The sequence below is a fragment of the Humulus lupulus genome, chromosome 2 (genome assembly GCF_963169125.1).
Source record: "Humulus lupulus chromosome 2, drHumLupu1.1, whole genome shotgun sequence".
In the NCBI taxonomy this organism is placed as follows: domain Eukaryota; kingdom Viridiplantae; phylum Streptophyta; class Magnoliopsida; order Rosales; family Cannabaceae; genus Humulus; species Humulus lupulus.
In genome coordinates, this window is record NC_084794.1 from 249739809 (window position 1) to 249757649 (window position 17841).

Genomic DNA, 17841 nt, shown 5'->3' on the forward strand with positions numbered 1-17841 from the left:
CTCGTGGCCACGATCAACATTTCATCTCCCTTTTGGTCTATGTTGATGATATTATCATCACTGGCCCAAATATTCAAAATCTCCAACCCCTTCAAGCCTCACTTCACAAACAATTCAGGCTGAAAGCTCTTGGTACATTGAAATACCACAGCTGGTCTGTTTCTATCACAGCGACAGTACACTCTACAACTTCTTGAAGATACTGGATACCTTGGAAGCAAGCCATCTTGCACACCAATGGATCCAAGATTAAAACTCTCTGCTGAAACCGGTGAGCTTCTTACCGATCCTACACAATATCGGAGACTCATTGGTAGGCTTCTCTATTTGACTCTATCAAGGCCGGATATCACATACTCCGTTCATTGTCTAAGTCAATTTATGTCAGCCCCCCCAACTCCTCATCTTCAAGCTGTTCATCACCTCCTTCGGTATCTCAAAGGTACTTCTGGCCAAGGACTTCTTTACTCACCAACTTCTTCTCTCCATCTTCGTGGGTTCTCCGATTCGGACTGGGCTTCCTGTCCCAATACCAAACGTTCTACTACTGGTTTTTGCATCTTCATTGGTGATTCCTTAGTTTCTTGGTGCACTAAAAAACAACCAACTATCTCTCGAAGTTCGGCTGAAGCAGAGTATCGGGCTCTTGCAGCCACTGCCAGTGAAATAACATGGCTTCAATACTTACTTCGTGACCTTCATGTTCTTAATAATACCCCGGCTTTCATCTACTGTGACAACTCCTCTGCTATTCACATCGCTAACAACCCCACATTTCATGAGCGAACCAAACACATCGAGCTCGACTGCCATTTTATTAGAGACAAAATCAGAGATTCTTCGATTCGTCTCATTCCTATTAGTAGTCACTTACAGCTGGTAGATGCATTCACTAAGGCTCTTCCTTCCACAGCTCTAAATTCTCACATAAGCAAGATGACTGTACATAATATATACAATCCATCTTGAAGGGGGTATTGGGTTTACTCTGTTTTGGGTTTCCCATCATTATATTTAGTGTATTTCAGTTGTATTTGTCTGTTATTTTTGTTTCTTTATTAGTTAGGAGAGTTTGTTATTTTTTGGTTCTATTTGCCTATATAAAGGCTTTCTGTAACTTTGTTTTATTTCACAACAGATCAATAATATTCTGATTCTTTTCTTTCTTTCTTTCATCCGCAACATATATATATATATATATATATATATTCAATCAACGTACTAAGCCACTATAAGTACTTTAAGTAAATTTGTATGATCATGCCATGATGACTTAGGCTATTTGTTTTTTAATCATTTTCTTTTAATTATATTATTATTTTATGACAGTTGACTGGTTGACCAAATTTTTTGCAAACACTAAAACATTTATTTTTGAGTATTGTTACGCAGTATGATATATCTTACCATGTTATTTTTTCATATTTAAATTAAAAATAGAATTCGTCTTCATTTTATTTATCCATGTTTTTAACTTTTCTCTTCCTTTATTCCATGGTAATGTACAGAAGACATTATGTGAATTAAATAAAGTCTATCAAGCTAAATATTTTATGAGCACTGAAATTTAAAGTTAATATGCCTAAAACTTAAACTAAAACTACAATCATTGAACTTCCTCGCCAACACAAATCTTTTTTTTTTTTTATTTTGGTTCCGAAAACCCCTCAAACAAAATATATAACTCAAATTTTGTTTAACATATATATCAATTTTGTTACATAATTGACAGGCTTACTTGTAAAGTTATTGTGGAATGCTCTTTTAAAAATAGATACTTTAATTTAAATATATTTTTAATTATTTTTATAATTTTCAAATATATTTGTAATTTAAAATCAGTTTAATTTTTTTTATTAGTTAGAGACCAATAAAAATATGACACGCAGTAGGATATTTGTCTAAATTAATTTTAATCACTTATTACATATAATTAAGTATTTCAAATTAATTTTCAATTTTTTCATATTGATAAATTAAATTTGTTATGAGTTAAGAATGTATTTTATCCATTTTTTTAAATTATAAAGTATCTGATAAATCAATATATATATATTCTTTTAATATCATAATAAACCATAGTTATATTTTTTATTTTATTGTTTAATTAATAATATTTTTAATAAAAATTTATAGATATATTCTAAATATAAGACAAATTTTATTAAATAAATTTAACCAATTTTGTTATAATAAAAATTATTTATACTAAAATTAGTGAAATCTATATGTAAGTTGAATTATTTTTATTTGAAATTAATTTACAGATGATCTTATTTATTTAAAATTGTTGTTTCAAATTTGAAAAAAATAAATGCCTTGGATGTGATGTGTCATTAGCTTATATATATATATATATATGGGAATTCTCTTACAGGGGCTTCACTTTAAGCCCTACCGGTAGGACTCTCAGTGTTTACAACCCGTGAACAGTTTTCAACGCGATTTTTTTTATGACCGTGTATATTGTAGCTATTTAGAGTATCCTGCAAATTTTCAGAAAATTCCGAATAGTTTACAGTACCGAAAACTAGGTTCAAACATGTTGTTGCACGCGTGACTAATTTTTTCTATGTGCGTGGAAAACATGTTTGAACCTCGATTTCGGTACTGTAAACTATTCGGAATTTTTTGAAAATTTGCAGGATGCTCTAAATATCTACAATATATACGGTCATAAAAAAAAGTCGCGCTGAAAACTGTTCACGGGTCGAGAAACACTGAAAGCCCTACCGGTCGGGCTTAAAGTGAAGCCCCTATAAAAGAATTATCCATATATATACATATATATATATAGTACTTTGCCATTAGCATATATATATATATAATTTGCTAATATACTCGTGTATTCAAGAATTGACCTTTATTATTTATACCCCTTTTTAAAAAAAATATTATGTGATACAAATATTAAAATACAATATATAATAAATACCATAGGGCACAATATTTATATTAGAAATTCTAAAGAGTACTATAGGAGGGTGCCGAACACCCTATACCACTATTAATGCAAATTAATATTGAGTCTCACATATTTAAATTTAAACTAATTTTAAATTAAAATATGTGGGACCCACTACCTAAGTTGCCCTAATTAATGACAATATGTCACATTCTAGAGTGTTGGACACCCTAGGGTGCCTTATCGCAATGCTTTATTTATATATACATATATATATATGTAGAATCAAGATCCATTGTCAAATTAGATTAGTTTGACATAGTATAAGACACGTTAATTTTTACAGGGATCTTAATTCATATAAATATATATATCTTCTTTTATGTAAATACTGTACATACATGTTAATAGCCAACCTTCTATAAGATAATACATGTTAATACATGTTGTCTTTCTTAAATTTATTATGTGCATGGAAACAAAAATACAAAGAAATTAGTCTAACTAATGATAAATAACTAATGAGACATAATTTTGCCTATACAAAGTTTGAAAAGGTTTACAAAGAGTATAAAGAGATATAACCACTACAACAAAATATTCATTTCATGCCTGTTGAACGCATCAGTAAACGTCGTTGACTAATGCAATTGACCGAAATTTATCATTTGCATCTGTTGGTAGGTGACTCAAATAACAAAGTATTTGAGTTAGTTATAATACAGACAATGTTTGTTCGAACAATTTGCGTCAGTTGCAAACTGTCACAAATGCTAAGGTTTGCATCAGTTATAAACTGTCATAAACCTTAACATTTATGACAGTTGGACACTGTCACGAATCTATATATTAAAAAAAGAAAATAACCCAATTCTTTTCAATTAGGGTCAAAGCCCATTTATCTTCTAACCCAAAAACCCTATCTTATCATTCTATCTCACTCTCTTTCCTCTTTATCTTCTCGATCGCCCCTTTCAACTCTCTCCACCTCACTCTCTTCTCTTCTCTTCGCCTCTCTCTCTCTCTCTCTCTCTCTCTCTCTCTCCAATTTGTATTTTCTCTCATCTTCTCCCTGCCTCTCTCATCTTCTATTCTCCTCTCTCTCTTTCTCTCTTGCTCTTGCGTGAAGGCTGGGGAAAATGGCGAGGGCTCGGGGCTGGGGAAAAATGGTGCGTGCTTGTGGGCTTGGGAAAAATGGCGCGAGCTTTTAGAGGCATGCAACGAAGGGCTTCGAGACGCAGGTAAGGATTTTTTTTTTCTTTCTATTTCCCCCCTTTCTATTATGATTTTTGTTTTTGGTTGTAAGGTCATGGGGTGGGGTCTAGGCTACATGGTCAGGGATGGGATTTGGGTCACGAGGTTGGGTTCGGGACTGGTGAAGACGGGGCCATGGTGGTTTGTTAAATTTTTTTTCCTCTACTTGGTTTCTTTTTGTAGAAGGTTCTTGGTGGTGGTGGTGGTTTTAACAGCATCGATGATGGCTCTTAGTGGTGGTGGTGGTTTGGGCAGCAAATGAATTGGGTGTAAGAATTGGGTCTTGACATTATTCTGAGGTCTATTGTAATTTTTTTATGCATTTTTGTTGCTAAGTTTGTAAAAATTTGTTGGAGAAGTTTTGTTGATTGTATAAGGGGTATTTGCGGCATAAATACCACATGTTTTCAGGATTTATAGACTTATATACCACATCTTTTTTTCGACGGATTAAATACCGAATGTTACAATTTGGGCAATTTCGTCACTACCTTTCCGTTAAATACTATTACGGCTGGTTAGGATGCCAGGTGCCATGATCTTATTGGTCCATTTCACATTAATTTTTTTTAAATAATTTCAACATTATTAAAATAAAAAAATAATTACAACATTAAAAATATATATATATTAAAAAAATAACTAATTTATTTTTAAATATTAAAAAACTGATTTTCTCTCTCTCTCTCTCCTTCCTTTCTTCCCTCTCTCTCTTTCTTCTCCCTTCTTCTTCATTTTCTTCCAGATCTGCCATCGCCCTTCTCCACTCGATCTCTGCCCAAGCGTCGAGAGAACCCCAAGTGAACCCTGAACCCATCAGCTACCCTGTGTGCTTGATTTTAACACACCCATACCTCGCTCACAGCGGTATGAGCTAAGATTCGCACTCCCGAGCCACTCTCAATGCCAGTGCCTCCTCTTTGTCTCAGTGCCGAGCACCTCTATGAAAGTTGAGGCACACACGAACCTATTGTGAACATCATAACTACCAGCCACGTACCCAAGCCTGAGAGCACTAAGGCGTGCTTCCAGTTGCACAAAGCTGAAGCACCCATATTTCGACTGCTATTGCTTGGTGATTATCATTTTTTATTGTTGTTGGATGCAACATAGATTTGTATATAATTTCTGGGGTATTTTATGATACACATCACCTTTATCTTTTCCGTTTGCACATCTCTAGCCATCTCATTGCCAAGCAGCATTGATTTTGGTTTTTCTGTTCTTTGGCTTGTTGCTTTGTACTTGGGCAATTCTCAACAGCTAGATTTGGATTTTTGGGAAGCCTTTAGAGATGGGAAAAAGGTGGAAATTATTGCTTGTTCTTTGCTCAGTGCTATAGATTTGTGTTGTTCGATAATTTTGTTCTATGATAAGCATATGGACATTATTGGTGGTATTCTTAGATAGTGCTCTTTGTTGTGCTCTGTGCATTCAGGATACCCATAGCCGCAATTGCCTCAATTTTGAGCCCCAAATGGAAGCCACTAAGACAAAAGGTCCCAAACGAAAAGAACCCACTAAATCACTACTACAAAAAAGGCTTTTTAGGACTCACATTGTGAGTTCTAAGAAAGTTTTTAGGACTCACGGGGCGCGAGCCTTCTATTTGAGAGCCCTAAAAAACTGGGTTTTTTAAGGACTCGCAAAAACAATGCGAGTCCTAATAGAATGTTTTTTTTTATTTTAAAAAAAAAAATTAATTGGTGGGTTTTGAATTTGACGGCAGGGCTCCGGCGACGGTGGCGGCGCCACCTTAGAAGGTGGTGGTTCGGAAAACAAACTATTGGGTTTTAAAGCCCAAGAAGTAAGGAGTATGGTGGTGGTAGTGATTCAGGTTGTGGTGGCTCGAGGTGGTCGGAATATGCTCAGAAAGTTTAGGAGAAACCCATGAACGATCGAACTTAAAGTGCCCCGTTGAGGACCTTAGGCCGCGCGTGAGGTCGCCAACTTCAGGGGTGTCGGGGGACGACACTTCCACTGGTTTGGCGCGTGGCGGTGGCCGGAGATGGGACGACGGCGTTGGCACTTTGGGAGAGAGGGAGAGAGAGAAGGAACTTTGGGAGAGAGAGAGAGAGGGAACCGAGGAGAGAGTGAAAATGGGCTGTGTGATTTTTTTTTAATATATAATAATAAAACTTTTGTTAAAAAAAATTGGAGGGAATTCGAAATTTTTTAAAATTCAAAATTTTATGATACACATAAGTTTTTAGGACTCGAACATTCTTCGCGAGTCCTAAAAAGTCCAGGAGGTGTTTGTTTAAAAAAAAAAATTTAATTCAAAATTTTATGATACACATAAGTTTTTAGGACTCCCAATGCGAGTCCTATGTTCAGGAGGTGTTTGTTTAAAAAAAAATCTTAAACTTTTAGGACGCACAAAGTTTTTAGGACTCGCATTTATGTGAGTGTCCTAAAAATGTATCCTAAAAAGGTATTTTTGTAGTAGTGAATCCACACCGCACCACTGAATTGGTTTCCACTGAGTAACATAATTTGTAAGCTTGATAAGAAGTTGCTAATAAGAGAAGTGGGAATTTGGGCGAACAAGCGGTTGTTTAAGAGATTAAGGAGTGAGAATCGGGGAAGAAAAGTAGGTGAATAAGAGAGAGAGAGAGAGAGAGACAGAGACAGAGAGAGAGAGAGAGAGAGAATGTAGAGAGGTAGTTTTGAGATAGATCTGGAAGAAAATGAAGAAGAAGGGAGAAGAAAGAAAGAGACGAAGAGAGACAGAGAGAGAGAGAGAGAGAGAAAATCAGTTTTTTAATATTTAAAAATCAATTAGTTCTTTTTTTTATATATATTTTTTTAATTTTTTAATTATTTTTTTATTTTAAATAATGTTGAAATTATTTTAAAAAAATTAATGTGAAATGGACCAATAAGATCATGACATCTGACATCCTAACCAGTCGTAATAGTATTTAACGGAATGGCAGTGATGGAATTTCCCAAATCGTAACATTCGGTATTTAATCCGTCGAAAAAAAAAGATGTGGTATATAATTCTATAAAACTGAAAACATGTGGTATTTATGCCGCAAATACCCCATTGTATAACATTTATAAATTTTTGTATAGAAAGTTTTGTTGATTGTATAAAGTTTATAGGTTTTTTGTGTTTCTAACTTGAAAATTGATGTTGTTGTTGTGTAATGTATATGTTTTGGCTTGTTTTTGAAGCTTGTATTTGATTTTAAATTTGGGTAATGATTTTAATTTTGTGCCATATATATTTTAGCAAATCTGATTTTTTTTACGTTTTTTATATACTGTTTGCCTCAGTTAGGTATTGTCGCAAACAAAGCATTTGTGACAGTACAAAACTTTCACAAAAGATAACATTTACATCAATTATGCATTGTCATAATTGCTCAACTTGTGTCAGTACAACTATGACATAAAAAATTGTACTAGTTTGTGTCACCCGTTTTCGCATCACTTTTAAAACTGACGCGAATATATTTTTTCATCAGTGGGGCACTAACTCAAATTTTTCTGAAATAAACTAATAAATTCTTCAATATGTTGGAAAATTTATAATTTACAAAGAAAAAGAAAAAAATATTATTCAAACTTTACATATCACCGCAAGGATAAAATAATATTATAAAATATATATATTTATTTATATATAAATAGAGAACAAATAGAACATGTAACATGAATATTTTATATGTAAGAAGAAGATTCTCTGGCTACATGGTAATGACGATAAGGAAATTGATTTGAGGTTGGAAAGATTAGACCATCTCATGAAGAAAGACAGGAATTGATTAATAATATAGTTCTTTTAAGGCAAAATCCGCATAATAATGTAGAGCAGATGGTTCTGGATTGCCTATTATGCTAAGCTATATGTAGAAGGCCTCAAAGAAGTTGCAAAATGTGAGAGTATTTCTTGACCAATCTAGCTAGTGTTTGGTGTGATGAGTGAGTGGTGGCAAAAATATGGAATCCGGCCAAACTTAACAATCCTGAAGGAAGCTTTTAAATGATAGTTTTCTCACTATGGAAGATTGGTGTGTTCCTTCTCATTTTCACTCTTGTTTACGTGAAATAAGTACTTCTTTCTGTTACTCTCGTAGAACAAGATCAACAAAAGGGGATTAGAAGAGATGTTAGAAGTTATTCTATTATAAATTATAAATCTTGCCTTGCATATTTGCATGCATGGTCCTACTCCTACGATCTGGTACACTTACATTACATTATTATGTGTGAGTATATTTGTCATGCTATTGAATTCGGGGCGGAGCACTGACCCGGCCCGCCCCGCCTCGATATTAATTCAGGCGGGTCAGGGCAAACCAGCCCCTATTACTCACTTTTTTTTAATTCTCAAGTCATATGCGATAGTGAACCCTTCTTCTCCAAAGCCCAAACCCAGTTTTATGAAAAAGTTGACTGAACCCTTCTCCAAAGTCCAATCGCAGCTACTGTGCTCTTCAGAAGTTAAATCTAACCATCTCATGTAAATTTTCTCCATCATCTTTGCTCCTTTGGTGGTGGGTATGTGTATATATTATATTATATTATATATATATGTGTGTGTGTGCATGACTCCGTGTGGTTTATATATATTGTGGAGGTTTAGTCAATTAACTAGATTTGTTTGTATTAAAACCAATGCCATGTCAGCTTAAGACCGTTATTATGGTTATTCTTACTCAAGTCTAGTTTGTTCAGTCTATAAAAGGAAGGTGCCTCACTTCATGAACTAAGTTTAAAAGCCGAGAGTTTTTGAGAGAAAGAGATTGAGAGTTGTTTCTATCTATTCAAAATTTGTAACTTGAGTGTGCTTTGAGCTGGTGCAAGACACCTTAGTTGTAATTTTTGTACTGAGTTTCATCAATAAAGATTCTAAGCCACTATGACCATTTCCTCCCATGGACGTAGGCACTTAATTGCGCTGAACCACGTAATTGTGTTGTGAGTTTCCATTGTTCATTTGTGTTATATTTGTTCTAATTTCTTGTTGAGTTTGGTTTTCTTGTTCAGTGTTTTTCGGGCACCACAATTGGTATAAAGAGCCCAGATTGCATTAAGTTGATTCAAGAAACTGGTTTGGAGTTAAAGAACTGATCAAGAAATGGGGACTGCCAAGTTTGAGGTGGACAAATTCACTAGAGATAATGACTTCAGTTTGTGGCGAATTAAGATGAAGGCACTCTTGGTGCATCAAGGTATATCCAAAGTTATAGATGCAGAGCTCTTGAAAGATGAAAGAGATGAGACAGTTAAGAAAGATACCGAATCAAAGGAACACAATGCTATTCTTCTTAAGTCTTGGAGATAATATTTTGGGAGAAGTGTCAAGTGAAGATACTGTTATTGGGTTATGGAACAAACTGGGTTCGATTTAGATGAAGAAATCACTAGCAAATAAGTTGTATCTTAAAAAGAAGTTGTAGACTCTTCGAATGGATGAGTCCAAAGAACTAAGGAAACACTTGGATGACTTTAATAGGAATATACTTGATCTAAACAATTTTGGAGTTAAGTTTGATGAGGAAGATCAAACCATAATTTTGTTAAGTTCATTACTGAAAATGTATGAGCATTTTGTGGATACAATTTTGTATGGCAAAGACACATTGACTATGTCGAAGGTGAAGTATGCACTGAGTTCCAAAGAAATTCAGAAGAGAAGGGATGACAGAAATGAAATTAGTGGTGAAGGCTTGTTTGTTGGAGGCAGATATCCGAAGAAAGAATACAAAGGATATAAAGGTTCTCATGGTCACAATGGGCAACAATCAAGATGAAAATATAGGAATCCAAATGCTACTGGAAAACAATGCTACTACTGCAAGAAATAAGGTTACTTTAGAGATGACTGTCTGGCTCTAAAGGAAAAGTTAAACAGAGACAAGAATCACAAGAATAAAAACCAAGGTGAGGCTAGTATTGTTGCTGATGGATATGAATCTACTGATGTCCTTGTTGTGTCTAATATTGATTTAGGGGGAGAATGGATTTTAGACTCAAGGTGTTCATTTCACATGAGTCCAAAAAAAGAACTATTCTCTAAACTAAGAGAAGGACATGGATGGACTGTACTACCCGGCAACAATAAAGCTTGTGATATTCAAGGCATTGGTTCAGGTTCAATCAAGATCCATGATGGCATACTTAGAACCTTGGAGCAAGTAAGGTATGTTCCTGACCTTAAAAGAAATTTATTTTCTATTGGTATGTTTGCTAAAAATGGTTATATTGTCAAGATAGATGATGGGGTTCTTAAGGTTTCAAAGGGGTCTCTAGTGGTAATGAAAGGAAGACTCAACAATGGACTCTATTTTCTTGATGGGAAAACAACTTCTGGAAGTGCAGCACCTACAATCAGCAGTGGTAAAAAGGCTTCTACCGAGCTATGGCACTTAAGATTAGGACATGTAAGTGAACTTGGGCTAGATAAACTCAACAAGCAAGGTGTATTCGAAAACGTTCTAAAAGATAAATTAGAATTTTGTGAAGAATGTGTTTATGGTAAATGTTGCAGAGTTAAGTTTAGCAAAGGTCAACACATCACAACTGAGAAATTGGGCTATATACACTCGGATCTTTGGGGTCCTTTGAAGGCTCAAACCTTGGGAGGTGCCAACTACTTTATGAGCATTATAAATGATGATTTTACTAGAAAATTATGGGTGTTTGTGTTAAAGAGTAAGGACTAGGCATTTACGAACTTTGTGAATTGGAGGACATTAATTGAAAATCAGACAGGAAATAAGATCAAGGTGCTTAGGATGGATAATGGTCTGGAATTCTTTAGAGATTACTGTAACAAGGTTGGAATCAGGAGGCATGACTCAGTGGCTAGAACTCCACAATAAAATGGATTGGCAGAATGTATGACAGAACTCTACTTGAATGTATGAGGTGTATGCTCCAAGGGGTTGGTCTTGAAAGAAACTTCTCGGGAGAGGCAGTCAAAACAGCATAATATCTCATTAACAGGTGTCCATCAGCTGCAATAAATTTTAAGACACCATAAGAGTTATGGACAGGACAAGTTCCAAAATATGAGAATCTTAGGATCTTTGGTTGTACAACCTATGTACATATCGAACAAGAAAACTGCAGCCTATAACACTTAAATGTTTATTTCTAGGGTATCCTAATGGGATTAAATTGTACAAACATTGGTGTTTAGAACAAGGGTTCAAGAAATGCCTCATTAGTCGAGATGTGGTGTTTAGAGAAGAAGAAATAGCTATGAAACAAAAGTCTGCAGCAATCACAGATAAACCAGACCAGAAAACTAGTGTTCAGATTGAGGTGGTTAGTCAAGCTAATCGAACTAAAGATGTAAAATGAATGAGATAGATGAAGCTACTGAAATGCAATCAGAAGTGAGTTCATATCAGTTAGCTAGAGATAGGGAAAGAAGAGATATTAGACCTCCTGACCTATTGGGATATGCACAATTTATAGCCTTTGTACTTTCAGTTGCTGAAGACATAGACAGCCAAGAACCTACCAGTTATCAAGAAGCTATCAATGGTAAGGATGGTGCAAATTGGCTTCAAGCCATACAAGAGGAGATGATGTCACTACAAAAGAACAAAACATGGGTACTTGTGACAAACCAGATAAGAAGAGATTAGTTTGATGTAAATGGATGTTTAAAAGGAAAGAAGGCATACAAAGTGTTGAGGGAACTAGATTTAAGGCACGTTTGGTTGCTAAAGGATTCACACAACAAGATGGAGTAGACTTTAGTGAGATTTTCTCTCCGGTTGTCAAGAAAACTTCAATCAGAATAATGATGTCGAAGGTTGCAAGATTGAATTTGGAGGTGGACCAAATGGATGTAAGAAAAACTTTCTTACATGGTAATCTAGAAAAGGAAATATATATGCACCAACCTGAAGGCTTTGAGAGTAAGGAGTCTAACAAGGTATCTCTCTTAAGGAAATCTTTATACGGTCTAAGGCAAGCTCTAAGACAGTGGAACATTAGAATCGATGAGTACATGTTAAGATTGGTTATTCCAAAAGTCAATATGATCCTTGTGTTTATTTTAATAATCAAATCTACCTTCTCTTATATGTTGATGACATCCTAATAATTGGGAGTAACAAATGATAAATGAATGTGTTAAAGATGAAGCTCATGGAAGAATTTGAGATGAAGGACCTAGGGAGAGCTAAGAGAATTTTGGGTATTGATAACCATAGAGTTGATAGACACACAAGTACTTTGTCACACAAGGCCTACTTAAAAAAGGTATTGGACAAGTTCGGCATGAGTAACTCTAAGACAATATCTACACCTCTAGCTCAACACTTTAAGCTTTCTATGTCACAAGCTCCCAGTACAAATGCTGAAAGACAAATTATGAGTTAGACTCCCTATGCTAGTTGTGTTGGTAGATTGATGTATTCAATGGTGTGTACAAGACAAGATTTGGCTCATGCAATGAGTGTAGTAAGCAGGTTTATTACAAATCCTGGAACACAACATTGGACCACATTAAAATGGATACTCAGGTATTTGAAGGGAACTCTTGACACATGTCTAGTATTCAGATGCAATGGCTCTTTTCAGGAAGAAGTAACAGGTTATGTTGATTAAGATTTTGTTGGTAATCTTGATACTCGAAGGCCTCTAACATGCTATGTGTTCATAATACTTAGAAGCTGTGTTAGTTGGAAATCAAACCTGCAAAAAGTTATTGCTCTGTCATCCACTGAGGCAGAATATATAGCTGCAACTGAAGCCATTAAAGAAACAATCTGGCTGAAGGGATTCACTACAAAGCTGAGATTCAATTCAGAAGACATCATAGTACACTGTGATAATTATAGTGCTCTACATCTTATGAAGAATCCAATGTTCTATGAAAGGTCAAAACATATCGTTATCAAGATGCATTTTATTCGAGACATTATTTTGTCCAAACAAGTCTCTGTCAAGAAGAAAAGTACTCATGATAACCCAGCAGATGTTTTTACCAAGAGTGTTACCAGTGAAAAGTTTAGACATTGTCTTAACTTACTGAACATTGAAAAATGTTAAGTCTCTCATCGAGACACATACATTGGAATTAGGAACACAGTCTCAACAAGTTTTTTTTTTTTACTTCAAACAGATTTGTTAATTAACTAAACCAGGAGGATTTTGTGGAGGTTTAGTCAATTAACTAGATTGGTTGCTATTAAAACCAATGACATGTCAGCTCAAGACCTTTATTATGGTTATGCTTACACAAGTCTAGTTGGTTCAATCTATAAAAGGAAGGTGACTCACTTCATGAACTAAGTTTAAAAGCCGAGAGTTTTTGAGACAAAGAGATTGAGAGTTATTTCTATCTTTTCAAATTTTGTAACATGAATGTGCTTTGAACTGGTACAAGACACCATAGTTGTAATTTCTGTACTGAAATTCATTAGTAAAGATTCTAAGCCACTGTGGTCGTTTCCTACCGTGGATGTAGGCACTTAATTGTGCTGAGCCACGTAATTGTGTTGTGAGCTTCCATTGTTCATTTGTGTTATATTTGTTCTAAGTTCTTGTTGAGTTTGGTTTTCTTGATTGGTGTTTTTCCGGCACCACACACACACACATATATATATATAAATCCCTTGTACCGATCTGCATCTTAATTGAATTGGTATCAATATAAACATATCATTCTTATCTTATATGTTCACTATTTATATAAGATATGTATTGTTTTTCTTAAAAAAATTGTTAGAATTAGTCTGATTTAACACCTTATCATCTTAAAATTATTGCCTTTGCATTTTATATTATCATTTTTCTAGAAGAGATTTTAAAATGACACTTTCTCATAATGGTGTAATAACCTAGTTTTCCTTTTAAGATCACTTATTATAATTTTTTTTCTTACTAGTCCAAAAAAGAAAAAAAAAATTGACAATTGTATTGGAGAATTAGTTGACAATTGTATTGGAGAATTAGTTGATAATTGCATTGGAGGTATGTTTTTTGTAGTTTTAATTTTTTATTGTTGATATTGTACAAAATTTAGAAGAGTTTGAATATCTTATATATTCATCCATAGTGAAGTAGGTTCTGAGACTTTTGTGTGCTGCGACGATAATAGAAGGTTGAGAACTTGTGTGTCTTAGTGAAGTAGGTTCTGAAACTTTTGTGTGCTGCGACAATAACAGAAGGTTGAGAACTTGTGTGTCTTAGTGAAATAGGTTTTGAGACTTTTGTGTGCTGCGGCGATAACAGAAGGTTGAGAACTTGTGTGTCTTAGTAAAGTACGTTTTGAGATTTTTGTGTGCTGCGATGGCATGTTACTCATTTATTACAACAATTTCCAAAATAAACAATTTTGCCAAAAAAATCCTAACTAACCAACAATAATCAGGAATTTGTCAATTTTAAAAAAATTAATTAAATACAAGAATTTATCATAAAAAATTCAATTAATTAATTAAATTTAAACATGATTGTTAAGTTTAGAAAATATTCCACAAAATAAAGAAACTAAACAAATAATACTTAATTTATTAACCATAAATAATTTGGATTTTTTAAAAATATCATTTTCCAAAAAAAATATCAATTTTCGAAATTTATGGTTTCCAAAAAAAAAATTAATTTTTTTTCAGCACCACATGTGCACCATTGCACGTGCCTCGTGTGGCGTGCTGCCCCTTCACACCCACATGGGGCCATTTTGTAAGTGATCATGCCTTGGTGCTTGATCATTAGTCAAGTCTTGCACCAAGCAACGTCATGGGGTAGGGCAGTGGAAATTTTGTAATTATGCACATGTCTTCCAGACAAAAATCATATATGTTACTACGGAGACTGTAACACCCTGGATACCCCAAGACCATTACAGTGAACGATAAACCGTGAATTTAACTCGCTACCAGAGTTCTTTGGTTAAAAACGTGCTTCTAGGTGTTATTAATAGGTTAAGGAGGAAAACCAATTAAAAGGAAATGATATATTTTATTTAAAACATAAAACTGTTCATGGGCACATAGAAATGAATACAAGTTATTTACAACTCAAAATGGTCATTATTGTTTAAATTTACAACCTGCCGACCTAAGCGGCAAAAATAGGGAACCCCTTAGTTCCTCTGAGAACTCCTTGGTTGTGGTGGTCAAGCGGCGGCATATGTACACAGCACCACCTAAGCTTTCCACTCAAGGCAGGGTGAGCTTTTCTTTCCCTTTACCTGCACCACATAACACCCATGAGCCAAAGCCCAGCAAGAAAATACAATAATGCAAGCATATAATATCAAATGATGATCATGATAATCATACATAGCTTATAGCTCTGAACAGATGAGTGAATATCACTTGAGGTTCTGGCAAACCATAATGAGTGACTGACAAGCAAGTCACTAGCTTAAACAAATGAGTGACTGATGGGTAAGTCACTAGCTTAAACAGATGAGTGACTGATGAGTAAGTCACACGGGCTCAGCACCCACAGCCATGTGACTAAATAGTCACTGTGGCTCTAAGTAACTAGCCTTTGGCTGGACAAGTGCTTATAGTATTCATCGAACTTGAGGTCGGTCTGGCATTAACGCTCTTCTGAGTCATTTAATGCAGATGTTGATTAGATCTAATCTTTATTAGCTTGCGTTGAACACACTAAGGTCGTTCCTGACTTATGAGTCAGCACTATGTGACCAGTGCCCAGAACCACTGCCGAACTTGACTAATGAGTCACAGCTTCATAGTTGATACTGACACTATCGTTGAATCTGATTATTCAGTCAGTGCCATACACGAGTGAACAAGATTTGCTAAGCATTCAATATTCAATCCATGTCCACATTTAAACATTCAACATGCCTCATGAACAACCATGCATGTCACATATGGGGTGCAGTTTTCTTACCTCTGGTGCGAGCGAGAAATAGAACAAGAACGACTTCTGAGAATGATAAACCTTTTGATTCCTTAGCAGTTACCTAATCACAACCAATTATAACCTCCATTAATGAAAATCAACAATGAAAGGGTCTTGACCTAAACCCCACTCTCGGGACCTCGAAATGTACCCACACGGTGAGTAGATTCGATCCCGGGCCTTAAGGATTGAAACCCCGAGCCAAAAACCCTTAAAAACACTCAAAACAGGATTCTGAAGGAACAAAGTAGTGCTACAGCGCTACTCACTAGCGCCCCAGCGCTAATCTCAGAACCCAAAACTGCCCAAGCCTCCCATGGGTAGCGTTGTAGCGCCCCCTTGTGGGCGCTGTAGCGCATACACCCAGCCTGATCTTCCCCTGATTCTTCCTCCTTCGACTCCTTCATTCCCAACCTGATTCCAATGCTTCCAAACATCATTTTAGGTGCCAAATGAACCCAAAAACCATCCCCACAAGCCCTAAGCATCACAACCACAAGAACCCTTGCCAAAAACTCCCAACAAAACCAATCATCCAACCTAGAAATCCCAATTGAATTCCAAAGAAAAAACAGAGCAAAGCAGAGATTCAATGGCTAGAAAATTACATCAAGTTCAGATTATGATGCTCTTCAAAGGTGGAACACACTCCCAAGCTCTTAAGACTTATTCCCCAAGCTTGATTCCTCAACTTAAGCTCAAAAATCCAAAAAGAAAAAGAGAGAAAACAGGTACGGGAGAAGGTTTGTTCTATGCTTTGTTTTCTTCAGGTTTCTACAGCCTTCATGGCTTAATACTATCCTAGGGGTGAAAAGACCAAAATACCCCTAGGTCAAATAAACATTTCTAAAGGCTCCCAAGAGCAAAATTGACTTTTTCCACCTATTTCGTTCATCATAATTAACGCTCCCCAATTCCCGCTATTTTTGATATTCTCAAACACCAATAATTCATATCCCGTTACCCTTTAATTCCCGACAATGTTTTAATCATTAAAATCACCTCGAGACTCGCCCCGAGCCCCGAACTCAATCCAGTTATGACTAAACCGTTAATTTGCACTCAAGATCGTCTCATGTCGAATAGCTCGAACAAATCCACATTATAATGTGGTCTCAACAATATGTCATCGACATGCATACAAATATACAATTACGCCCTCAACGGGCCAAATTACCAAAACACCCCTATAATGAAATGTGGATCCACATGCATGCATTTAAGTTCATATTATAATATAATTCACATAAACATGCATATAATCATCTAATGGCATAATTAAACAATTATAGCCCTCCCGGCCTACTAATCCAGCCATTAAATCGCATTAGGGATTTCGGGGCATTACAACTATCCCCTCCTTACAGAAATTTCGTCCACAAAATTTACCTGAACAGCTCAGGATACTGACTCTGCATATCTGACTCATGCTCCCAGGTCGATTCCTCGACCTTGTTGTTCCTCCACAACACCTTAACCAAAGGTATCGTCTTATTCCTGAGGACCTTATCCTTTCTGTCAAGTATTTGGACTGGCTGCTCCTCAAAGGAGAGATCTGCCTCAAGCTCCAGATCTTCATAGCTCAAGATATGATTCACATTAAACACATACCTCTGAAGAGTTGAAACATGAAATACGTTATGCATGACTGACAATGCCGGTGGCAAGGCCAACCTGTAAGCCACTTGACCAATCCTCTCCGAGATCTAAAATGGACCTACAAATCTAGGGCTCAGCTTGCCCTTCTTCCCAAACCTTCTCACCCCTTTCCATGGCGAGACTCTAAGGAAGACATAGTCTCCTACTTGGAACTCTAC